The sequence below is a fragment of the Pogoniulus pusillus genome, chromosome 7 (genome assembly GCF_015220805.1).
Source record: "Pogoniulus pusillus isolate bPogPus1 chromosome 7, bPogPus1.pri, whole genome shotgun sequence".
NCBI lineage: Eukaryota > Metazoa > Chordata > Aves > Piciformes > Lybiidae > Pogoniulus > Pogoniulus pusillus.
The window spans coordinates 31051053-31077350 of NC_087270.1; positions in this window are offsets into that span (position 1 = coordinate 31051053).

Genomic DNA, 26298 nt, shown 5'->3' on the forward strand with positions numbered 1-26298 from the left:
CTCTGTATTGGCCAGAAAGAGAACAGGGAGCTTCTGTGGCTTCCCAGCCCATTAACCAGCAGAATGGTGAACATGTTTGAGAATCAGCAGGTCCAGGTAACTCGAACTCAAGAGTCATAAAGGAGTTAAAGGAGATAGACTTGGCACGGTGATGATAAACACTGGAAAAGCTGGAAAGTTCAAGAAGGTTGGAAATAAGCCCACATGAAGCAGTAGCACATGGAAATCAAGACTATTTGCCTAACTACAGGCCAGCTACCCTGCCACTCTCAGACAAGATAATGGGAATGCTTCCATTAGCAAGCCTCAGCAAAGAAGGAAACAAAAAGAACATAATTAATGGCAGATGATGCCCTGTCTTTTTCAGGCTGGATTGATTTAATTATTGGAGAGACTGCAGAATTGAGTGGTGATGGTAAACAGAACTTTTTAGGGCTCAGTACTCCTGTAGCATTGCAATTAAAAAGAACAGCATACAGCATCAATAAATCATGCCTTAATTGGATCATGAACATGCTAATTTATAGGTCTCAGAAAGTGATGGTCAGAGGAGAATCACCTAATGACAAACTGCAGGGCCCTGTATCTGCCTGATGTCAATCAACATTTTGTGCACTGTTCTGAAAGCAGGTACAAGAAACATTGCTGAGATGATTTACTGTAGATGACACAAAATTTGACAGGATGCTAAATAATGCTGAAGATAAGCCTGTCATCTAGAATCATTTGGAGAGAGAGCTAAATGGAGCTCGTTCAAACAACCTGCGTTTTAAATCAGAGAGATGGAAAATTACAGACTTCATAGCAAAGAGAGCTGACCATATGTTTAATGAGGCCACCTCTGAAATGCAGGAACATTGGAAGGATTTAAGGGTACTCTCAGACAATACGAGCTCCCAAGCTGATGGAAGAGGATAAAGCAATTTTTCTATACAAGCAAGGAAGTTGTTTAGTAGGAGCAGAGAAGATATTTTTGCCTCACTAATTGCCTAAATCTGATCCTGGAAACATTGCAGTTCTGGTGTCAAAAGTTAAAGTATTCTGGCAAACTGGAGAAGTCAAGAAACACATCATGGAAATGAGTTGAGCAGTGGACGAAAAACCCCACTCCCAGAGAAAAATACGAGCTCAACCTCAACAAGTTAGCAAAAGCAAGCATGAAAGTACATGCAGTTGTTTCCACAGAAATGCAATGTGGAGAGGAAAAGAAAAAGCCATAGTGAAAGGTAAAATCCGTGGCTGCATGCTGTATCCAGGTGAATTCTGATGAAACAAAAGCTGCACTTCTAACAGTGTATGTGCTACAGCCTTGGAAACAACAACCTGCGGTGTATGCGCCAAATGGACACTATGCACCCTCAGCCCTCACTGAGGAGAGAAAAGTGAGTGATGCTGTGGGGTGTGCATGACCTGTGGTGTGCATGACACTTTGGAACACACACTCTTCACACGCTCATGAAACTTGACTTTGTGGGATGGAAATAAACTATTTGTGGGTTATGTAAAAGCATGGGACGATGTGTAACAGTAATAACTGAGTCTCACAGCACAGCACACTCCAAGTGTTGATGAATTCATATCTGATTGAAATTTGGTGTTTTCTGCTCCCTTAGTTCTCAGGGCTGTGGGCACCTCTCCTAACACCACAGTGGCTGAAGAAAATGCTTGGTCTCAGTCCTATTGTGGGATCCCTTAGAATAATAGAATTATAGAATTAACCAGGTTGGAAGAGACCTCCAAGATCATCCAGTCCAACCTAGCACCCAGACCTAGACAATCAACTAGACCATGGCACTAAGTGCCTCAGCCAGTCTTGTCTTGAACACCTCCAGGGATGGTGACTCCACCACCTCCCTGGGCAGCCCATTCCAATGCCAATCACTCTCTCTGTGAAGAACTTTCTCCCAACATCCAGCCTAGACCTCTCCCGGCTCAACTTGAGACTGTGTCCCCTTCTTCTGCTGCTGGTTGTCTGGGAGAGGAGACCAACCTCCACCTGGCTACAGCCTCCCTTCAGGTAGTTGTAGAGAGCAATGAGGTCTCCCCTGAGCCTCCTCTTCTCCAGGCTAAACACCCCCAGCTCCCTCAGCCTCTCCTCACAGGGCTGTGTTCCAGGCCCCTCATCAGCTTCGTCACCCTTCTCTGGACAAGTTCCAGTATCTCAACATCTCTCTTGAATTGAGGAGCTCAGAACTGGACACAAGACTCAAGGTGTGGCCTAACCAGTGTTGAATGCAGATCTATTTTGTGTCAGCAATCTATACCCCATTCTACTCTCTGAAAGTCATAAATAGGAAGTGTTACTTCAGGGGAAAGACCAGGGGGAGGAGGCATAGGAGAGTCTGCTCTGGCAGCTGTGAAAGGGTTGGCACCATCATGAGGTAATGGGATACTGGAGCAGACAGACACTGCTGCATCCTCTCCAGTGGGTTCCCAGCATGGGAAAGAGGATGGCACTGCACTGCTTGACTGTGAAACCAGAAAGCTGTGATGGAGGCTTAGTGAAAGAGTGAAAGCTCCTGGCCAGCATGTCCTCCCCAGCTCCTGTTTAATTTTACCATGAGATGCTGTTAGGTCCTTTAGAAAACCAGGAGCCTCACAGCCCAGTCTAAGCACAGAGCACTGTATGGGTAACATGGGAATTTAACAGATCCCAGTGAAGATTTTTTTTCATGAATCATCTGGACTCTGGTTGTGCAAGCAGAGCAAAGGACAAGCCTGAGTCAAAGCAGCAGAGAATCCCAGGTCTGAAACTGCCAGAAAGGCAGGTGGACAGTCTGTAGAATCATAGTCAAGTGTTTCTGGGGAAAGGGCTCAGGAGAGAAAACCTAGAAAAAGCTCACATAGTTTGGGACCATGATTAAAACAAAAGTGGTTATACGTGAGCAGGAACTTACTGCTCCTGTGTTCAGGGAAGTACTTTCTTCCAGCAAATCAGCAGCTATAAAAGTATTTGAACCCATTTTCAGTTTTCTCTCTCTGACTGAATTTTTTTATGAGATCTTGAAGTTTAGTAGAGCTGTTTGAGTTAAAAAGGTCAATACAAGTTTGAAAGTTTTAACTCTGTGCCTGTGCATAAATGTGAGTTTAGGCACCTCAAATTATTTCAGCTTCCAACTGAGGGCAGTAACTTTCTCTGCAGCATCAGCATCCTGACTGAAAGAGCGTGTTTCTGATGAGAGAAATGCAAAGCATAGCCAGAGAGAATTTAGGAGATGCATTAGAAAAAGACAACTTCAAAATATTGTTAGAGATGAGCTCATGAAATGTGCTTGTTTTGATCTCTGCATCCCACGCAGTACAAAGGGTCCACTGGCTGCATACCAAGGCGGGTGGAAAGATCAATTCATATCAAGGACATCAGCAGAAGTAGGCAAGGATGTAGGTGTCTGGTTTTACTTGGGTATTGTTTCATTTTCCACTTGTGACTACATTTCATCTTAAACTTTGAACTCCAGCAAAAAGTGCAACGGAGTGGCAGATGTTGGAAGACGAAAACATGCACAAGCATCAGGGCCTTGGATGTCACAGGATATAAATACAGGGCACAGAATGTAAACAAGGGGGAGTGGCAGGGTCAGAGGCAGTAAACATGGGCTGTGCAAGGAGGTTCTATCTAAACATAGTATCCCTAGCGGGAGATGCTACAAACAGAGAGTTTTTGCAGGAAAGCTGAAGGAGTTATGTCCCTTTTCCACAGAGAAGGGAAGGCCCAGGGGCTCTTCATCACAATACTCCAATAATTATAGTGGGTGGTTATAAAGACAACAAAAGGTTTCTTTTCACAAGAAGCCACATGGAAAAAAAAAAGGGCAAAACCACAGAATCAAGGAATAATAAGGATTGAAGGAGACCTTTAGAGATCACTGAGCCTAGCCCCCCCTTTGAAGAAGAACTACTTAGGACAGGTCATACAGGACTGTGTCCAGGTGGGTTTTGAAGATCTCTAGAGAAGGAGACTCCACAACCTCTCTGGGCAGCATGTTCTGTTGCTCCATCATCTTCACAGTAAGAGATCTGCACCAGGAGAGTTTTCATCACAACATAAGAAAGGAATTTTTTTATGGTGAGAAAAATCAATCACTGGAATAACCTCCTCAGGCATATGGTAGAGCCCCCCATTGCTGGAGGTTTTCAAGATGCTCAGAGTACTAAAATGTTTCACCTAGATTCACTTTCATAGAAGTTGTACTAGAGAATCTTTTGAGATCTCTTCCAACCTGAGCTTTTCCATAATTCCATGAACTGCACAAATTGCAAGACAAACACTTGCAAGGTAATGATCTATTCACCAAAAGGGTAGGGGAAGGAGGATGCTCAGGGGAACAGAGCAGGTCAGGATACAGAACATCATACAGAAGGCAGAGATTTGAGAAAGCAGCCTACTCTAATTATAAATACAGCAGTACTATTTCGTGGATGTAATGTACATCATAGCACAGGGAGGAGGCTTCAGGCCAGTAAGGGTGAAGAAGTTGTGAGGAGGAGTTGCTCCTTCTCAAGGATGTGTGTACTGTTGACTAACGAACAGCATGAGACAGGTTGCCTTTTCACAGGGAGAGAGACATTTTGGAAACAAAATCATTGTGGACATAAAGGAGATCATCTTTTGGAGGAAATTGTTCTGTGAAAAATACTGAACACTGTTAACTCAGTAACTGATACTTTACCACTAAAACTAGAATGAATCTCATGTGCTTCTGATCCTAATCTCATGACTTCCACTGGATTTCATTGGGCTGACCACGGGAATCTCACTTCTGTTACCACTCCCATGAAGATGACCCATACTGTGAAGATGATCCCATATACTGTACCTTTGCTCTGGTCACCACATTTACAGTGAAGCTGTTCTTGTGATGGAGTTGTAGGAAGTGACATGGGAAAAACTAATGTGTTTAGAGGGAAAGAATTAGGTTAAACAGTGTTTTGAGACAGAAAGTGGATAATTAGGGTTACAGCTAGAGCACTGCAGTCAGGTGGCACAAATTCCCTTTAATCCTCTCCTGTCTCATAGCCCATGACACTAACCCATGAGCTCCACATTCATGGCTTGCCTGTTCCCCATCCATGGAAAACATTGAGTAAGAGACTCTGTGATCTGGCCTGTGTTAAATCAGGTCAGAGCTGCTAGTGGGGTGCAAAAAGCCATCATGGTAATTTCACTGATCCACACACGAAAGACTACAGTATTTATTTCTATTTAAATAACAAGAAAAAAAGTTATCAAATTCAACTCCATCTGCAGAGATACTTGTTTGAAATTACATCAGTGACATAAGAGAGGTCACTGACATGTAGATGAATCAAGGAAGATGACCAAGACTTTAAGAAATTCGGGCATGTATTATTTATGGAAAGAGTGTCTCAGACAGGAGCTGTGTGACAATTTCTGGGGGTGGAAAGGCTCATGGTGTCTGGGTAAGGAATGTTTTGTGCAATCTGTCTAGGAAGGGGGAGGTCACGTCTTTCAGGAGAAAAGTATACCGATAACTGAAACGACCGCAGGAGGCTGCTGCATGAAGTCACCCAGAAGGGACATTAAAAGGCATTTTGATAAATACAAATCTCTGCAAAGAATTGGGAACACTGATGGGAGTGAGATTTCTTTTTAAAAGTGTGTTTGCCGTGGCAGAAGGCTAAGCCCAGTAAAAGCATCAGGCATCTTCAAAAATCCAGTCAAACAGCATGAAAAATGCAGATGTTATGCGGTAGATAAAAGCAATCTCAGCAGCTCTGGTATGTGTGACCATGGCAGGGAGGCCAGAACTAGATGATTCTTGAGATCCCTTCCAACCCTGACAATTCTGTGATTCTGTGATTGTAGCCAATCACATCTTGAAAAGGCAACTGCTTAAAATGCTGGGGAAGCTGTTTTGGTAGGAAAAAGACATGTGGGCTCCAGATTGGTTTACAGTGAGCTTTCCTCCTGACCAATGGGTTAGTCTTTCTATTAATGCTATGGGCACGCTAGCAAATCTGGAATTAGTATTCTTCTACAATCCAATCTATCAAATAATGTGCTTTCTTAAAAATCTGCAGGGCTTTATTTTTAATACAAGTTTTTAAGGACCTGTGCTCTCATGTCAGCTTGCTCATATGCTTTGGTATTTACTCCTCAGTGGATTTTAGTAGCAGCAGTCTAAGGAGTTTAAACCATGGGACTGCAGTGAGTTGGCTCATTTTGGCCAATGAGCCATTTCAGGGAATGGAGCCTCAGGGAGCAATGAGCTTCTTCAAGAAAGACGCACATGTGACGCAGAAGTAAGTACAGGCATTGGCTAGGTCAGCCAGCCTCATCCTCAGCAGCAGTGAGAGGCCCAAGAGCCAGCCCTGAAACAGCAGAGGGGTTACAAAATACGAGGACTGGCAAAGGTTTGGAGAGCAAAATATCTTCTATGTGTCTTGGGTAGCAGTCCCTTTGAGAGGCTAAACCCATTTTGCAGAGCCCTTTTTTCTCTCTTGCTCTTTCAGTGTCACGCCACCTACTTCAGGTCTTCAATTCTTCCCACAGCCTTCAACCTGCCATTGTCTTACCCAGGGCAGCCATTCAGTGCTGATATCTGCCCCAACTGACTGTGATGGATTTAAGCCCAGTCCACCCTTCACAGTGCTTCCCTACAAACATATATATCCATTTTATTGCAAAATTGACTAGAAACTTAAAATACTTTTTGGAGGAGACTTGGTCTAGAACAAGTCTGAATCTGTGCATGTTTTATGGCTGAAATGTAAATGCCTTTAAGGGGAAAAAAAAAAAAAGAAGGAAAGACAATAAACAAAAGAGATAATGTAATGGAAATAGTGTTTCCATGCCCAGGACAGAGCTGCCGGCCCAAGCCCTGGCTGGCATTCACACAGATGTGCTGGCATCAGGAAAGCTACCTTCTAGGTGAGGATCAGGCCCCACAGTCACGTTTTATTGAGATGTTGATATAGTGCAAATAAAGCAGGGCTGAGGCTGTGGCTGCCACAGGCAAGAGAAAAGAAAATGAGCCAAGTATGATGTTTTCATACATTTGCAGGCTGTAGGAATGTGTTTTGCCGGCCTTACAACTAAGCTGGACTTTGAAATCCTGTTCTTTTCTATTTCGCTCTCCCACGACACAAAGTAATTCCTCCAGACTGTCTGTAACCCCCAAAATCCTTGGAGCTTGTTCTGTGCAATGTTACACGACTGGTGCTCCTAAAACTATTGTGTAATGGAGTGAGATCACAGACTAGGTCGGTTCGTGCAGCTTGCGCTATCTTGCCTGCCTGATGGTTAGCTGCAGTTAAAACACTAAAAACCAATTCAAGTAGGATTACAGTCGTAATTCTTAGTAGTGGTAGGAAATCCAGACATGCCAGTGATCTTCCATAAGCAAGAAATCCATTGATGTGGAGAAATTTTCCACTGGTGTTTATAAATTGATTGAACTCTGCTGCGGTTGCAGTTTGGGAAATGCAGCCTTTATTTGTCTTAGGCACTGTGCAAACACAGATGGATGTCTTAATCGTGTAAGCTGGTACAGGAGCAAGGACAGCAGCAGTGTCATGTTCTCAGATGCAATGTTTGTCCTCTGAATGTTAAATAGAAACCTGGACAGTATTCATGAATTTAAACTCTCGGCAGACGCACAATGATGTTCAGATTAAAGAATCTCTGACAATTGGGAACCATCAACCCATGGTGAGATTTTCCTTTGAAGTCAGTCATTGGCCTCTCTCAGAATCTTGAGTTAAAAGGCTATCAACATGTGAGGCATAAGGAACAAGTACTCCAGTTTCCTAGGATCTGCCCTCATGAAAGTTCTGGGAATAGGCAGGGGGCTTTTGCAGCCCTTATACTTACACAGAGCCCCTGGGAAATGCAAGATGAAGATGAGCTCAGCTGTTTTGCTGCAGTGTGTCCTGACCATGAAGTATGAACAACCAGGATGGGCCTCAAAGCTGTAGTCTTGGTGATTCATTTAGCTTTCTAACCACTATGAATGTCACAGTGTAGCATGATGTAAAGAGAGCACTCACTTTGTCAAAAATAAAGTTATTTAGTAGCTCCAGACAGTGGTCAGATGTCTGCACTTTATTCACTAAAGTAACTGAAATCTAAAAATCTTTGCATAAAGACATATTAATAGCCTGATGCAATGAGATACATGAGAAGACCTGGTGTGGTGTGAAACCAGCCCTGGATGAAGGGGTAGCACCAGACTCCCAGCAGCAGCCTGGCAACGCAGGACCACCGTGCTGATCACCTCTCCTGCTGCTGCTTCCCTGACATCTGTACCCATTCTTCACTGTTGACTATAGATAGTTAATGGAACTTTAAATATTCTTTGGGAGAGATTAATACAGCCACATTTTATCACCAGGTCATTTGCTGTTGGCCCACGTGGCTGCAAACTGGAGGGAATGGATGCCTCTAACATAAGCCGTTCGGTCAGAGAGGATAAGCTGTGGTTGCAAAATGCCATGCACTGTGTAGAATGGGCTCAGAGGAGAAGGCTGCAAATGCCCAAGAGCTTAAGCATTTACACTTGAAGATAAAACTATAACATGCAGTCACTTTGCAGCCTGGTGTTGGCATTTGCAGCTTGCTCCCAGATTATTCTCTGAGCTGTTTTTCTGTAGTGATGCCATGCCAGACTGATTAGAGACCAGCCCTAAGACAGACAGAAGATGGAATTCTGCCCATGGGTCTAACCTGAAGGCCAGAAAATGAAGATTTGATGAGAAATTAGTTTCCTGTTTCCTTGATTAAACATAACTATAAAATTAAGATAAAACATATCCACAGCTCCCTGGAGGTGTGTTGTGGGGGGTGCACCACATAACGTTTGGAAAGCAATGTGGAACTGAAAAATCCTGCAATAATACAAACCCCTACTCTCTTGCAAGCAAACTGATTGCTTCTTTTATAAGGTATAGAAGTCCAGAAAAGCAGAGTGGAAGTCAGCATATCTCCAGATAATTGTCATCAATCCTTCCCGTAGCTAACACCTGTGGCTGTAGCTCTGATACAACATGATGGAGATATTCAGGAGATATGTACATATGGTCCTGAGGGACATGGTTTAGTGGTGGACTTGGCAGCCTCAGGTTAATGGCTGGACTTGAAATATATTTCTTGACTGAATGGTTATTATGGGAATCTACTGCAACTGCAGTGAGCACCTGCATGATATTTGTTTGGCTTCAGAATGGACCTTTGTGTGCATTTCAGAAAGCTTCCTCTCACCTTCTGCTGTACTTCAGCATCTCCGGCGGGGATGCTTTCAGTGATGCTGTGGATAAACACAGCCTTGCATCTGGGCTGCTACCCTGAAGGAGGTAGCAAATATGAACAAGCAGAAGGCAGAGGATGGTGAGCCAGGAACTTTTGCACCTGGTTTGCTGCCTAAGGAAATGCGCCAGATAATGAATATTTCCGTTTTTTTTCCTCCCCTAAAATGGGTATAAAACCAGTCATGAGTTGAGGAGGGGTTGATGCTATATTAAGGGGATTTTTAATCATTAATGTGCTCACTCTTTTTATTTTTTTTTTTTGAGGAGGGCAGTGCCCACTGCTGCAGGTGACACAGCTGCTCATTGAGATAAAGCACAACACATCCTGGTGTGAAGACCACAGTCTAGCCTCCAGTAGTGGAGTTGTTTTGGACAGTGATGGCTCAGCGACCTGGAACAGGAATCAAAAATATTCTGTGCCAGTTCGAGCTCTGGAATACTATGGGACTAGCAAGGCTCCAGAAAAAGCATGTACAGGGCAAATAGTCAACCTCTTTCACAAAATCCTTCCCTTATTGACTCAACTCAAAGAGCTGTGGTTTCAGCAAGGAAGTTTGTCCCAGTTCCTGATTGAAACTTGCATTCCATGTTCATTACTAACCTGTGCAGAACAAAACACCTCCCATTCGCCTTCCTTCCCCATCCTGTTAGCAAGAGGCAAAATGGCTTTTAAGGAAAGCTATGTAATCCCTGCCTAAAAATATCTGGTTCTTTTTAGTTCCTCCAAGCTATTTTTCTTTTATAGTTTCTTGAGCCATAAATGAGAAGACCAAAAAAAAAAAAAAAAAAAAAAAAAAAGGCACAACAAAAATCCAATTAAGGAAAAGCCTTGGGAAAGAGAAAGTGGTTGTTGTTTAAACGTGAGCTGTAAATAGAGCCAGGAAAGCTGAGTTAAGTGCAGAGCCTAAATATCCAGCAGCCATAGTTGTTATCTGAGCCTCTGCGCCATTAAGCCACGCAGCAATACTGGTTTGGGTTTTCCCCTCCATTCTCCATGTTGGGCATGTGAGCAGGTCTCCACAAGCTTATTGGTTTGAGATATAAAAAAAAATAAAGTAGTCTGTTAAGAAAAGAAAATATATGAAGAGGCAATGTAGTGATCTCAGAGCCCTGGAAAGAATCTTGGCTCCAAATTATTCTAAGTGGGGCCAAATTCATCAGGCGTCAAGGAAAAATAATACCTCAAACAAACAGCCTTGTTTTTGTTTTCACCCAGTCAGTCCAGCTGATCACTAGTCTCCAGGCTCAGCCTGTCTTAGTAAGGAGAGCTTCTCATTTAGTGAGCCACAAGCAGCAATTGCAAGGAGAAAGCACAGCCTCCAGTTACTTGGGATGTTTCAGCTGTCTAATGTCACAAAACTGGCACAATCAAAATGTACCATAAATGATGCATATTAAAGCTTGGAGCACCTCTCCTGTGAGGACAGACTGAAAGAGTTGGGGCTGTTCAGTCTGGAGAAGAGAAGGCTTTGAGGTGACCTTCTTGTGGCCTTTCAGTATCTGAAGGGAGCCTACAAAAGAGCTGGGGAGGGACCTTTCAGGATATCAGGGAGTGACAGGACTGGGGGGAAATGGAGCGAAGCTGGAGATGGGTAGGTTCAGACTGGACGTAAATAGGAAGTACTTGTTCAGCATGAGATTGGTGAGAGCCTGGAACTGGTTGCCCAGGGAAGTGGTTGAGGGCCCATGGCTGCAGATGTTTAAGGCCAGGCTGGATGAGGCTGTGGCCAGGCTGATCTAGGGTAGGGTGTCCCTGCCCATGGCAGAGGGGTTGGAACTAGATGATCCTTGTGGTCCCTTCCAACCCTGACTGATTCTTTGATTCTGTGATTCTATGATTCTACAATGGGATCTCCTCATAACTCTGTTAGACACAGGTGACCTGAGACCCATTCACCCATGGAAATGAAAATGAGATGAAGAGTTAGAAGAAGGAGTAAGAGGACAAATAGGAAAGGAGAAGGCATCTGTTGTTCATTCCTCACCTAGCTTTTGTTGCAGACTCTTTCTCTGGCTCTTTGACTTTGAAACCACTCTGGAGGGCTTAATCCTTTTTTAGTTCACTGTTCTTGGTGGAAGGAAACATTCTGCTTTAGTAATTTAGACACAATGGTAATAGGGTACTAAGTAATAGCCCACTAAGTAAAATGCAGACATAGTTTCATGGGAAGGAGAAGGATTATGCTGGTTAAGTGCCTGAGTCTGGAACTAGGAAAGACAAGAAAATACACAATCTCACTCTATGAACTATACTCTGCCACTAACACCAAGTGTACGACACTACTAAGGGCAGTATACACTGTGTGTATATTTGCTGAAGTAGAACTTTCTTCCTCCTTCCTCAGCAATTAGGGTGGTTTTGTTTTATATTATGTCTGCATCTGTCTCTGGTCTGTCCAGCCCCAACATGATGGAAATGCCTGTTCCCTGTTGCTCAAAGACATAAAACATAGAGGGATCCAGGGAGGTTTGTGCAGGGAAAACAGGGGAAGATGATGCATGGATGTGTATGTGTGTGTGTATGTATAGACATATATCACCTCTTCTAGAAGCTGTGTGGCACTGACAGCTCTTACTTCAAGCTGAAGTACCTCAGGTATATACAGGGATCTGTTTATATATATATTAATCAAGTACATATGTATGTAGATATACACAAAATATGCATGCACATACAGCTGTATACTCAAGGTGATGTATTTCCATGTGAACTTATTTATCTCGAGAGGCAGAGAAGAAACAGTCTCTGGAGCAGCTTTGTGCTGGAAAGACTTGGCCAAGAGTGATCTTCCTGCAGTCTTATAACAAGCAGTGGGGTCAGACCCATTTTCACTTTGAAAATGTAGCCTTCCCCTTTCTCCAACCTGCTTGCCTTTCTTTCTTATATTGTGCAAGAGATTAGATACTCTCACCAAAACATTTTCTTGTGGGAAAACATGACTCAGTTTTCACAAGTGGATACCCCATGAAACACAGCCATCATCCCCTCACAGCTCTTCATATAACCAAAATAATATCAGAATTGGAGGCAGGAAAGAAGCAGGATCAGAGTGAAGGAGGAAGTTATAAACCTCCTTTTGTATTATCTGCACCCAACCTCCACAGCTTCTGAATCATGACTGTGTGCACAAATAATTCAGTCATCTGAAGGAAATCACCACAATTGTAATCATTGTCCTTTTTATTTAAGAGTTTGCAGGGTTAAACTGTTAGTAACATAATATATTTGTACACATCCAAATTGCACCTCTATCTTGGGCTATGGCTCCCCTAGTCTAATTTAACTGTTGAATGCAGCTGTAAAGAAAATTTAATGCAACAAGCCAGACCTTTATCTACCAGGGGAGACAAAAACTCATCATTGCTCCAGATCCATGACCAAATATACTTAATTCAACCACAAATTGCTGGGCAGAGCAGAGTTCACAGCACAGTCAGGAAGACAAATTCCTTCACTTGCAGGAATTACCATGTTAAACTCTCTGACCTGGGTTATACAGGAGGTCAGATTAGATTATCGCTGTTCCAAATTCTGGTCTTGGAAACCAGTTTGCACTGCCCATCTGGCTGCAATCCCAGGTAAACATCAGGAGGAAAATGCAAGCATGTGGTTAGGGTATATTGTGTCTGTGTGCTGTGGTGGAAGGACTCTCATTGCTGTCGGTAAGCAGGCAGCTGCCCTTCCTGAAAACAGGAGACAAGAAACACTCTAAGTACACATTGGGGGGACTTTTTGGGGTAAGCGTTGGTTGGTCAACATGGGACTTTCCCAGCATTGCCTGTGTATCCATGTGGGCAGTTCCCACTGCTGAAGCAGGGTTCCCAAGTGCCTCAAACTTGCTTAAATACAGTGAAACTGCCCATGGCATGATGAGTCCCAGAGATGTAAACTCTTTGCAATGGGTAATGCTGCCCGTTTGCTCCGTTCTCAGACTCTCCTCTGGACAATTCGACTCCTGCTGGAGAAGGGGTTCTGTCTTGCCCAATGTGCCACACAAGCCCCTCAGAGAGACCAAACAAGTCTTACTGCCTGTCTTGTCTCCTTGCAGACATCCCTCCCTCAGCAATCAGACCAAGAATGGTGTCTTCCCATGCTGTGGATGCTCACAGGCCCTTGGATCTGAAGGTCACAATATGGAAAGAAGCAGTTCCTCTCTCCAATCAGCCTAAGAAGCAGAACTTTATTTCTCTATGGGCCATGTGAATATCTTCTGCTCAGTAGTCCCTCACCTTCCAAAACAACTAGTAGAGCCTGTTTCCCTGTTGTGTTGGTGTTCACTTACATCTCAAGCTTATCCCTAAAGCTCCAGGATTCATTTTTAGCACCTCCTGTGTGAAATGCCCAGGCAGGTAGCACCAGCAGGGCTTGAGATGCCATAAAATCACATGGTGATTGACTCCCCACAAAGCAGCTTGCCCATCCCTGATTACCAAACACTCAGCCTCTGTCTGCTTGCCCTTTCTCCACCCCTGGAAGGATGGTGAATTAACAGTAGAGCTGTGACTAAGAGCAGCATGAGCAAGCAAAGAAGCCATCAGCCATCTAAATCAGCTGAATCAGAAGCAGGGGAAAGAAAAAAACAACAAAAAGCAACCTAACCAAACACTAATCACCTACAAGCCACAACACGAACAGCCATGTGCATTAGTGACTCACAGGTGAAATGTGCGACAGCGACTTTGGTGAGCGGCGGGAACGGTTTCTCACCTGGGCAGTGGGAGGATGTGCAGCAGAGCCAGGGGTGCTGCCAGCCCAGTGTTTCCCACGCACATTCCTCTACTCCATGCACTAGGAAATTTGCTCAGAAGATAGAGCATGGAAGAAGAAAGAAATCTCTAGGAGGAAAGTCAAACAGAAAAAAACAAAACATCATGGTAATTTCTTGCTTGCAAAGAACAATATTTCCATGTGCAGGCTTGCTCCACCTGCAATTTTACATGTGTATAGTGATTGCTGATATATGCCTCTGGTAAAAAGCTTGATCTGTCTCAGGAAAACCCCTTCCTTGTTAATTTATTATTTGATATATATGTAAAGCAGCATACAGTCTGCAGAGACTCATGCCCTAAGGGCTTCAGGTAAAAGAAGGAGTACATGGGGGATGAGCTAGAGAGAGGAAAGGCTAACAACTGAGCACCTTGGTCTCAGAGCAATGCCTGATGTTATTTCTGCTTTGGTTACCAGCACTGTGGTGCTGGTAACAGGCTCAGTTGTGCAGAGTGCTGTACCTACACACAGAAGCTACCTGTGGTGGCTTTCCTTGGTAGTGCAACCCTGCTGCTGGACAAACACATAAAAACCCAGCCTGGGGATTTTCAGAGAAAGGTAACAGGAGTGGCACTGAACTGGATAAGTCCTTTTGTGAGTTCCTTCTTCTAGACCTTTTGCATCAGGAGACCACTTCTGAAGGAGCATTGTCCAAAGGTCTGTATGCTCCAGATTTCACCTTAGTAAAACATCTGTGCATGGTGGATACATAGGCAAAAATAAACTGCTGCGTATTGACAGAACTTCCTTTTCAAGCAGTGAGCATACAGCTTGCCACATATGCTGTGCCATGGTCTCACAATGGTATTTCAGTCAGCTGCACTGACCCGCAGGTACCCACCAGGATCCTGTGCCCATCCTTGGGGTGCTTGGCGCCCTGTAGAGCTCACGGATGAACTGAAGAGCCAAAGTGAGATTACAAAAGAGAAGGGAGGTGCAAACGCTGCAATAATACAGTAGCATTCTAAATAGAGGCTCAGAGCTCTCCCAGCCAAATTGTTTGTGTGCTGTTCCTGGAGCCAAAAAATCATTGAAGGCAAGAGTTTGGAAGAGCTTGCTCTCACCCAGCTGCTGCAGGGGAGACATGGCCCCCATCCCAGCTTTTCAGAGCGTGCAGCCCTTCTGCCAGTGTCAGCACACGTGATAGGCTTTACATACAGCAAGCAGTGGTTGCAACACAATGACTTGCAGTGTTTTGAAATTTAGCAAGTAGTTAAACTATTTGTAGAGTCAGGCCCTAACTTGAGACATGATGCAAAGTCAATCTAGAAAAGGAAGGAAAGAAAGCAGAGAAGAAAGGAAATAGCGCTTTGGATGTGTTGCAAAATAACGTAACAGCCTGGCCAGCTTGATGGTTACCCATCTGGGTAGTGTTCTCAGGCATGCCAGATAGAGGAGGCAAATGCCAGAGGCCCACAGGGTGACAAATCCTTATGCATCTGTAACCTCTTCTCCACTTCAGCCTAGAAGCGTGAGTGTACTGTGCTATCCTACACATCTGGAGAGTGCCAAGACAAACACATGGTGCCTGCAGCCCCACACTCTCCTGCTTACTGCCTGCCTGTGATATTTTCCAATGGTTCAACACATCTTCTGTTGTTTATCCTGCTGACCTTTGCACTGAAAACAACCTCTGTCTTTCACAGCAAAGGGAATGTCAGCACAAAGCTGATATTGTGAGCCAGGTACCTCACCAGCTCCTGCAGTACCTTTGGGTGCCCACACAGTGCTAAACAGCCTTCTGCACACCTTGTGCATGAGTGACTGGCTGCAGGGGCATTTTTCTGTGGATATGAGTTTCAGTCCACACTATCACATGCAGATGCCCTCGAGGCATTGTAAGGGATGTGCAACAGCCCTTCACAGACACTTTCATTACATGTTAGCGAGTTACCATGACCCTGAGTTCCAGGTCTCTGCTCAATCCACACCAGTTACTCTGATGCAGCATAATTTGTGTACCTCCACCATTAGTAACAGCACCTCTACCACCAGTATATACTTGTTTTTTATAACAAAGAGATCAAGTCTTCTTCCATTTTACTATGAAGATGAAAAGTATCCATCGTCCTTCTCACTCTTGCCTCCAGCCTCTCCACCATCCTCATATGGCAACAAGAACCTCACTGGCTATAGCTCCAGTCCTCTGAAATGTATTTTGCCCCCCCAAGTGTGTGCTCTTCTAACTTTCCCTCTCTCAAAAGAGTCTCTTTGTTTCTTTAAACTGTGGGTTTGAGCGAGGCTGGCCCTGAGGCAGGTGGGCAGAATACCGAGAAGGTGCAAGGCTCTTCCTCACTATAGTTTTGCATGGGGCAGATGACAGTTACAGTCCTGGCCTGACACCAAACTTAACTGCACAAACAAGATTGAAGGAGAGAGCCTGGCCAACACCTGCTGCCATCCTGTCGTGTCTGGCTGGTGTTGGAGAGGCTTGGGAAGAGGAGGGACACCATATCACTCAGCACCCTCTTCACAGTGAAATCAGATTGCAAGATCCTATGCCAAATGAAGCTGTTGATAATGTGAGCTGTATCTGGGGCCACTGTAATGAAAACTGCACTGAGCACTGAGCTTCTGGTGCCACTGAAGTGTTCTGCCTTCCCCAAACTTCCTGGGAAGTGTTTTGAACTTATTTTTTAAAATGCAATTAATCACAGAGCAGAGCTTGAAATGAGTCCAAGTGTAATAAAAGCACTCGAGCAGAGCCTGTCAGCCCAGCGAGCATTGTTTGCCACAGCCTGACTTCAGGCATCAAGAAACTTCCAGATGTGTTAACTTTGCAGCTCCTGGCTCCTGCAGGAATCTTAACTGCTACCATCTGTATGGGGGAAAGGCTTTGGAAAAGCAGCCCTGCCTCTTCCTTTACTTATGTTCCTCCAAGCAGCAAGAGTTATTACCCCATGGCCTTTGCAATTTCTGCTAGCATTGCCCTCATTGCCTGAAGACTGCACCCTGCAAAGATGCTGTTTCTTTCTGCTTCCACCCTTCAGCAAGGAGCATCTTGGTGGAGCTCCTCAGCCAGGCAGAGGACAGGCACCCTCCATCTGCTCCCGTTCTGCATGTGGTTTACAGCATGCTACAGGAAGGCATTTTCTCACGCTATTAAGTTTTCACTAGATGCGAAGGGGGATCAAGAATGCCTCGGATGGCGTAAAAATTCCCTTCTTGGTTTGGTTATTAGGATCTAGTGGCGGCAGCAGGCAAAATTATAGCCTCCATGAAATCTGAGTCTGTTGCTCTGCCACAGGCGAGAGGTTCGCCCTGTCCCTCTTCCAGGTATGCTTGAACACCTCCTGGGCCAGCTCCAGAGCCTCTTCATCTAGCTACAGGTATATTTTCTACCATGTTAGCACGGAGCCTGTGGATCAGGCAGCTTTGGGGCTGAAAGGTCCCAAAATGGCACTTACAGCTTAGTTGCTGCCCTGGGAAGGTTCTTCTTCCCTCAGTTTGCTTTTTTTTTTCCTTTCCCTCAAGAAAAGGTTGCTTTTTGCTTTATGTTCATCACCTTCTTCTCTTTCCTAAAGACTCTCAAGTAACAACCTCATGTACAAGTTCCATAGCTGATCCTAATCCCACTAATCACACTTAGCACTTATAAAGCACTCTTCATCAAAGCTCCTGGTAAGTGTAAATTAATCAGCCTTTTTAACAGCTGTAGGATGAGCAGGATGGAGAAGCTGGCACAACGAGAGGTTCAGGTTCATTGCTTTAGCCAGGGCCACACAAGGGGTCAGTACCACAGCTGGAATCAGGAAGCTCTGCCTCTTGAACTGTGCTTAAATCACTAAAGCTCACGGCAGAGGCAAAGTGGAAGGATAAGGTGCAAACCAAAAGCAAGGAGTGCCCAGGACCATAAATAATTTCATCTGGCATAGTTTTTATGAAACTTATGCAAAACACTGAAAGGGCTAGTGTTATCCTGGGTTGTGTTTCCTTCAGAAACTCTGCATGCCATTCAGCCCTCCAGTACCCATAGCAGTCCTGGAAATGAAAAACCAGGGAAGCAGTTTGTGACAGCAGAGACCTTGTCTGCGGCCAGGAGTTTGGGTGCTATCACAACAAAACCAGTAACAACATGCAGCTGCTTGTGCAAACCTCCATGCAAGACCTTGAAATAGCTGAGCAGTGAATGAAAAAGCAGGAGGAGAGGGGAAGAGACAAAAATGAGAAGGCTTGCCAGAGGGACTTTGGTAACCTGTGCTTCTCTGGGGGAAGCTAAAAGGAGGTTCTAGTTATCTGACTGCCTGGACAGATGGGCAGAGTCCAACGGGATGGCATTCAATAGCTCCAAGTGCAGGGTGCTGCACTTTGGCCACAACAACCCCATGCAGAGAGACAGGCTGGGGTCGGAGTGGCTGGAGAGCAGCCAGACAGAGAGGGATCTGGGGGTGCTGATTGATACCCACCTGAACATGAGCCAGCAGTGTGCCCAGGTGGCCAAGAGAGCCAGTGGCATCCTGGCCTGCATCAGGAATGGTGTGGTCAGCAGGAGCAGGGAGGTCATTCTGCCCCTGGACTCTGCACTGGTTAGACCACACCTTGAGTACTGTGTTCAGTTCTGGGCCCCCCAGTTTAGGAGGGACATTGAGATGCTTGAGCGTGTCCAGAGAAGGGCGACGAGGCTGGTGAGAGGCCTTGAGCACAGCCCTACGAGGAGAGGCTGAGGGAGCTGGGATTGTTTAGCCTGGAGAAGAGGAGGCTCAGGGGAGACCTTATTGCTGTCTACAACTACCTGAGGGGTGGTTGTGGCCAGGAGGAGGTTGCTCTCTTCTCTCAGGTGGCCAGCACCAGAACGAGAGGACACAGCCTCAGGCTGTGCCAGGGGAAATTTAGGCTGGAGGTGAGGAGAAAGTTCTTCACTGAGAGAGTCATTGGACACTGGAATGGGCTGCCCGGGGAGGTGGTGGAGTTGCCGTCCCTGGGGCAGTTCAAGGCAGGATTGGACGTGGCACTTGGTGCCATGGTCTAGCCTTGAGCTCTGTGGTAAAGGGTTGGACTTGATGATCTGTGAGGTCTCTTCCAACACTGATGATACTGTGATACTGTGATACGGTGATAACTGGGTATGTTTGCATCCAAACACAAAGCTGAACACTCACTTTCAAGGTATAACTTTGCTTCCCTCATACTCATGCCTAAGAAGGAACCAAACAGCATGTGACTGTATGATCTTATGTGATGATCATCTTTTCCATCAACACTCTGCTCTAAAATGTTTCCTCTTGTGTGGTGTAGGTTCAACTTCTTGTTCTGCTGCTTGGACGATAGGGAACGTGACTCAGCCACACTGACACAGAGGAGCTCCAGTTATCCTGCCAGCCTGTCAGCCCTGCTGTCCTCAGGCTGTGTGTGCCCCAGTGCAAAGTTTTCTGAGAGGAGGGATGTTTCTACAAACACTGCACCAAAGCAGAGGCAGGATGCAGAGATATTTGAGTTACTCATCCTGGCTTAAACCCCACAGGATGTCTCAAGTGACTGAAGTGTAGGCTGAAATACATGCTTAAACTACAGATCTGGGGGTTTTGGCATTAGGTGACTGACCACAGAGTGGTCCAACACAAAATGACCAAGTAGATAACCCCAAATGACAACTGAAAAGCTGCCAGATGAAGTTGTATGTTCCCAAGGGGTTTTGGCATCACTAGTGGCAGCCAATGACTAGGGTATATTGTGGTAATATCAAGGCAGAGAAATTATGGTCTTAGGGGGAGCAATACCTGCTTGCTCATTTTTTGATTGTTTTTCTCTTCCCCCCCTCCCCCAAGCTGTTCATGACATTTTTAAATCAGGATGTTTCTGTTTTCTCCATTTTTCCGCCACTGCAGCTCCTATTTTTGAGAATAGTCCCCAAACAGGGAGTACTGGAAATGAGATGTGAAATGAGAATTCAGATTTCACATTAGAATTAGAAATTGTGAAGGCCAATTATCTCACCTTCTCCATTTTCTATGCAGGACAAATTCACTCACTCCATTTTCCAGCGCTGCTTATTAAGCTGATGGAAGGGCTATTTTACTTAGAGATAAAAATGCTGTAGTGTGACTTCTCAGCAAGCAGATAAAATATATTTTGGAAATATAGATATGTTTAAATATGTTAAATAAAGTAAGGATTTTAGTATCCAATCTATATAGAAGGTTGCAAGATATGCATCTGATCAACCATTCTAATGCATATTAGTAGTGGGAATAATAACAGATCATAGAATCATAGAATCAGTCAGGTTTGGAAGGAACCACAAGGATCATCTAGTTCCAATCTCTCTGCCATGGGCAGGGACACCCTACCCTAGATCAGGCTGGCCACAGCCTCATCCAGCCTGGCCTTAAAACACCTCCAGGGATGGGGTCTCAACCATCTCCTTGGGCAACCCATTCCAGGCTCTCACCACTCTCATGGTAAAGAACTTCCTCCTCACATCCACTCTGAATCTCCCCACCTCCAGCTTTGCTCCATTCCCCCTAGTCTTGTTACTACCTGATAGCCTAAAAAATCCCTCCTCAGATTTTTTGCAGGCCCCCTTCAGATAGTGGAAGGCCACAAGAAGGTCACCTCGGAGCCTCCTCTTCTCCAGACTGAACAACCCCAACTCTTTCAGTCTGTTCTCATAGGAGAGGTGCTCCAGCCCTCTGAGCATCCCAGTGGCCCTTCTCTAGACACGTTCCAGCATGTCCACATCCCTCTTGTAATGGGGGCGAACTGGATGCAGTACTCCAGGTGAATTAGATATTAGAAGCAAACTAGAAGACATTATATATGACGATTGTGACATGGTGGAAATAATTCAGAATCACTTATTAAAGCTGAGCAAAGTGAAAGGAAACACAGAAATCAGGAAGATGATACAGCAGAAAAAGAATGAGCTGCTGTTTCTTCAGAATCTGGCAGTTTGTGTTGTCTTTGTTGTTTCCTAGCTCATCATCACTAATGCTCCAGCTCTCCTGCACTGACTTAGCAGAGTCAGCTATTGCTATTTTATCATGATCTTCTCACCAGGTCTTTCACTAAAACCAAAATCAAGACCCTTGGTTCAACTGACTTCATGTGATAGCTCTCCAATGGTGTGTTGACCAGATTTGGAAGCCATCACCCTCACACACTTTCCCATTTGGAGGATTTTCTTCTTGTTTGTCCTTTTCCTTGTGTTCTTTCTTTTTTTTTTTCCATCCCTATGTCCCGCAATATCACAGACACCATTTATATCTGTGTAAATTAGGCAGGTCTATTCTGTTTTGGATGCTTTGCAATAGGGGGGTTATTTACAGTGCTCTTCAACTCAATGACTCTTTGTGATTCCTTATGATTGATGGTGCTAGAGATGTTGCACCACAGCCCTGATGGCAGCTGGTGTGTAGAATGTGAGAACTGAAACTGTTTTTAAAGACTCTGCAGTAACCCAAGAAGATAATATTCATTCTTCTCCTAACCCATACAAATACACACATATGGACCACTGTGGCCAGATGGCAACTTTTACAACATTGATTTCTGCATTCCCTTCAGTATACTTTTGGAGAAGATTTTTCTTTAGGATCCACATTGAATGCTGTTTACAAGAGTAGACTTGCTCAGCTGGCCTGATTCACACTGATTATATGTGTAAGATATGTTTCAACCTTTTGTTCATGAGAGAAGGTAGAAAAAAGCACCACCCAGCTTACTGATGCATTCTGCAGAGGCCTCTGCTCTGCACTGTGGCTTGTTTTAGCAGATCACAGTGTGCAGGTCTGGCTGTGGGTATCATTTCCATACATTCATGTTACAAAGATCAGCATCTGATCCATTCTTATACAGAAGTCAGGTTCCTAATATCTTTTCATATGTGAAAGTGAAACAAAAATATGACTCAAACACCATGGTACCTTGAATAAATTTGGCCCTTTGACCAAGCTTCTCTGCCTTGCATGGGGTTAAACCAAATGTCATGCAGGCACCTCATTCTCTCCAGGTATCAGGCTACATCCCCAAAACCTGGATCAAAACTTAGAAAGACTCAAATTTTCTCTCTTCCTGAGGCTGGTTCCTGTGGATTGCTGAGCAATTCAGTGACTCAGACAACCTAACACAGTGCTGGAGTCTCATATCCCTGAGGTAACTGAGCAAAGGGTCTTTCATCTGTTCATCTGCTCCTGGTTTGAGAAGACAGACGCTGAGCTATTGCCTAAGCTTATTTTCATTAAGGTCTGGTCTGTTATCTTTGTGTATCTGATTGCCCAAACCAGCAAGGTACTCAGGCTACACATAATTCAGGCTGCATTAAGGACTCACGGCATCCTTCCCCAGTATATGTAAGTGAAGAGCTGCTAGCATAGTAGTGAGAAGGATGAGAAGGTGCCTCTTTGCTTAGAGATCTTGAAATGGATCCAAAGGATGTAACATGACAAGTACTGAGGATGCAGGTAGGAGTAAATAAAAGAGCTTAATTCTGTAACTCCACTATGATAGCGCAAATAAATAATATCAACAACCATAATGAATGCTGTGCATAGGACAAGGGTGTTGATTCATGCAAACATCCTCAGGATGTGTATATACACACAGACACACACATACACACAGACTTAAGCCTACAGGTACCAAAGTTGCATAGATAAATATCTAGGTAGTTGACATATGCATTTTACTTATGTACCACTTTCCTTTCAAGGATCTCAGGAATCATAGAAGCATAGAATCAACCAGGTTGGAAGAGACCTCCAAGATCATCCAGTCGAACCTAGCACCCAGCCCTAGCCAATCAACTAGACCATGGCACTAAATGCCTCATCCAGGCTTTTCTTCAACACCTCCAGGGACGGTGACTCCACCACCTTCCTGGGCAGCCTATTCCAATGCCAAATCACTCTCTCTGTGAAGAACTTCCTCCTAACATCCAGCCTATACTTCCCCTGGCACAATTTGAGACTGTGTCCCCTTGTTCTATTGCTGGTTGCCTGGGAGAAGAGACCAACCCAGCGAACTGCCAAAACAAATAAATATTGACCTTGCAGCTCTGATGAGGAAATCCTGACTCTGCTCTGAGCAGGGCTGTTGGACCAGATGGTCTCCAGAGGTCCCTTCTATCCCCAGTGATTCTGTGAAACAGCCTAAAACAGCATGGGAAATCTGGGGTAAGACCGTCTGAGCTTAATTGAAGTTTCATGTATTTGGTCTAGTCTCTCACATCCTGTAGGGGTTTGCTCCAAGGGCAGAATGGAGACCACAGAGCACATCAGTGCATAACGCAGTTCTTTACAGTTAAGTCTGCATTTGCTAGCATGTCTCTTATTGCAGTAGTGGTGTGCCACTTTAGATGCATAACATCTGGACAGTCCTCTTATTATGATGCAGAAAGTACTTCACATTGCCGTCTCACAGAAGATCAAGCCACTAACTGGTTCTTGATTGCATTTTTTGAAACAGCTGAAGAGAAGTTTGTCTGAATTGTGCTGCCTAAATGTCAGAAATAAGATTTTGCTCATCTGAAAAGGTCTATGCCCTGCACTGATTTATGGGCCAGAGTTTCCCAGAAGTCAGAAATCCACTCAGCACCCCTGAACGAAGAATTCTGCACGTGATCCTCTCCCAACTGACATATACTAACTGTAAATTCATGTATTTGACAGAGAACTACCTACTGACTTTGAGCCTGAGGGGGTTCATGTGTAGTGCATACTCTGGAAAAATGAAATATCTAATGCTCATTAGTGAGCAGGAATGTGGGGGGAAGTTAAAATCTGCTATGTGTTAAGCCTCACCAATCAATTTGTGATACACAGACAAAGAGAGAAGCTAAATCTGTAAGTAAATAGTTCCAGGAAACATTTTTTTCATGAAACTGTTAGAAAGGTCTTTGGCACAGCTTTGCCCAGGCCCATAACTCAGGAGTCTGTCTGGGGTGAGGATCATTCTCAGCAGGCACTTCAGTTGTGACACCTTATTTGAGTGGCTACCAGTGCCTAATATGATAGCTACACCATGCTGTTGATCTTGTGGTATTGAACTCTTGGTATTTACTATCTTAATATGCTTAATTAGATATAAAAGATCTAATTTATTTGCATGGAGGTAGAATGAGTTCCTCCTTTCCAGAGAATTAAGACTATTTTCACCCATCTTTCCCAAAATTCTTAACACTGATGTAATACAGGTTGTTGTGATTTCATAATAACCAAGGAGTTCCTTGTCATCATCTTTCCTGTCTTTGCTGAAGATGATTCCAAAGCAACCCCCCCAAAGACCACCATCCTGTACCAGAATACTACAAGATTAGAAACAGCCTAAGCATCTTGCATAGGAGGTTTGGCCTCCCTGCTCCTTATTGGTCTTCACAGGGCTTTCTTTGATCTCTTCTTGATCTCAGTTATAGAAAATTTCTTGAGGAAGATTTTGTGGATCTTCAGCATGAGAGTGGTGAGAGCCTAGAATGAGTTGCCCAGGGAGGTGGTTGAGGCCCCATCCCTGGAGGTGTTTAAGGCCAGGCTGGATGGGGCTGTGGCCAGCCTGATCTAGTATAGGGTGTCCCTGCCCATGGCAGAGAGGTTGGAACTAGATGATCCTTGTGGTCCCTTCCAACCCTGACCGATTCTATGATTCTATTCTATGATTCTTTTAAAAGAAGAGAGGATAGTTGGAAATGGACATTTAGATACAGCATGTCAAAGCAACTTAATTCCTCTCTGCTCCACACTGAACTTCTAGGTCACAGTAACTAAAAATGGCTGAGTCCTTTATCTGATCACTTTGTGGCTCACAGGTTACTTATCGAGTAAGATTTAGTAGACTTACAAGTTTCCAGAATATATTTTTCAGCAATATAATCCCAAAACTACCAAAATGTTGTTTCCAAGTGGTTGTTTAATTAATATCAATTGAACTGAAAACAGCAAATCAAAAGTAATGGAGTAAAGATGTAAAATAAAAAGGGAAGAAAAGTAGTGCAAAAAAATAACCATTGAGAAAAAAAACCTCCTACTGTGAAGCAGCTGTCAGGTTTTCTGCTCTGCTACATCAACTTTGAGTTGGTGTAGCCTTGTAATTGTAAAGAGGGAACCATTTTAGGCTAAGATTTGTAATGAGCCACACAGCCAAAGCCTTTCTTGAGATAAAAATTCATTTGGCACACCACTGCTTTAGACTTGAATGGAAGAATGTTGTATTTGGGAGTGTATTTGGGACCCCTACCTCCTTCTGAGGCTGCTAAAACTTCATCTTTTACCAAAGTCTTAGATAACTCCATGTGCTAGTTTGAGGCTAATGGGAATATTTAAATGAGAAACATTACCTTGAGCTCTGTGGTAAAGGGTTGGACTCGATGATCTGTGAGGTCTCTTCCAACCCTTATGATACTATGTTACTATGAAATGATGGTGATGTCTACTTCACTCATAGGTTTGCTGAGATATAGAAAATCAAGAACATAAACATAGATGAGATAGTGTGAGAGTCTCTATCTGTCAGAGTCAGTGTTTGTGCTTTTCTCCTTGTGCTTTTACTGTGTAACCCAACTACTTCTGCTTCTAACCCCCCTTGACGATCCTCCAAACTTACCTTGCAAGTAAGACAAACTCTAGGTGGGAAGAAGGTGGTTGGGAGCCTCTCCTGAGGACTCTGATTTCTGGGAGGGCTGTTGTGTTCCTGTATTATTTTTAACCTGTGTATTTCTGTATCTAGATGTAAATATTGGAAGATATTGTAAATACCTGCTTGTATATTAAGCTAAGCTGTGAATGTAAAGCTTCATTCCTTAACTTCCAGCCGGCTCAATCTAGTATGGGTGATTTTTTAAGCGGGGGGCAGGTAACTCCCAAGCCTTCATTCTCCACAATGCAAAGCTTCCTTCTTTGGCTTGGTGTTTCCAAAATTCTCAGGCCTTGATTTACTTCTTGTTGAATCCATGGGAAAAAAAATAGCACACTGATTCAAGAGCGGTAGAGTTAGGCTGGTGCATGGAAAATAACTTAATGTAGCTTTTAGTGAATAATGAATCTAGTTAATAATAATCACTTCTTTTTCTTTTTTTCTTTTTTTTGGTCTAATGATGTACTTAGGAGAACCAATTATTTCTCATTACAGGAACAGTTATAACAATGGTATATTCAGTGCTAGGTCAAGTGGCACTAGAGCAACATCTATTTTTCCTTCATATTTTGAATGGCTTCCCACAAATCCCATCCACATAAGGACAGTCATTGATGTGCACTTAGCCCAAAATTACTCATGCCCATCAACATCTGAAACAGCTCTAGTCCATGCTGTTCTGTGAAATTCATGTTCTCCTTTCT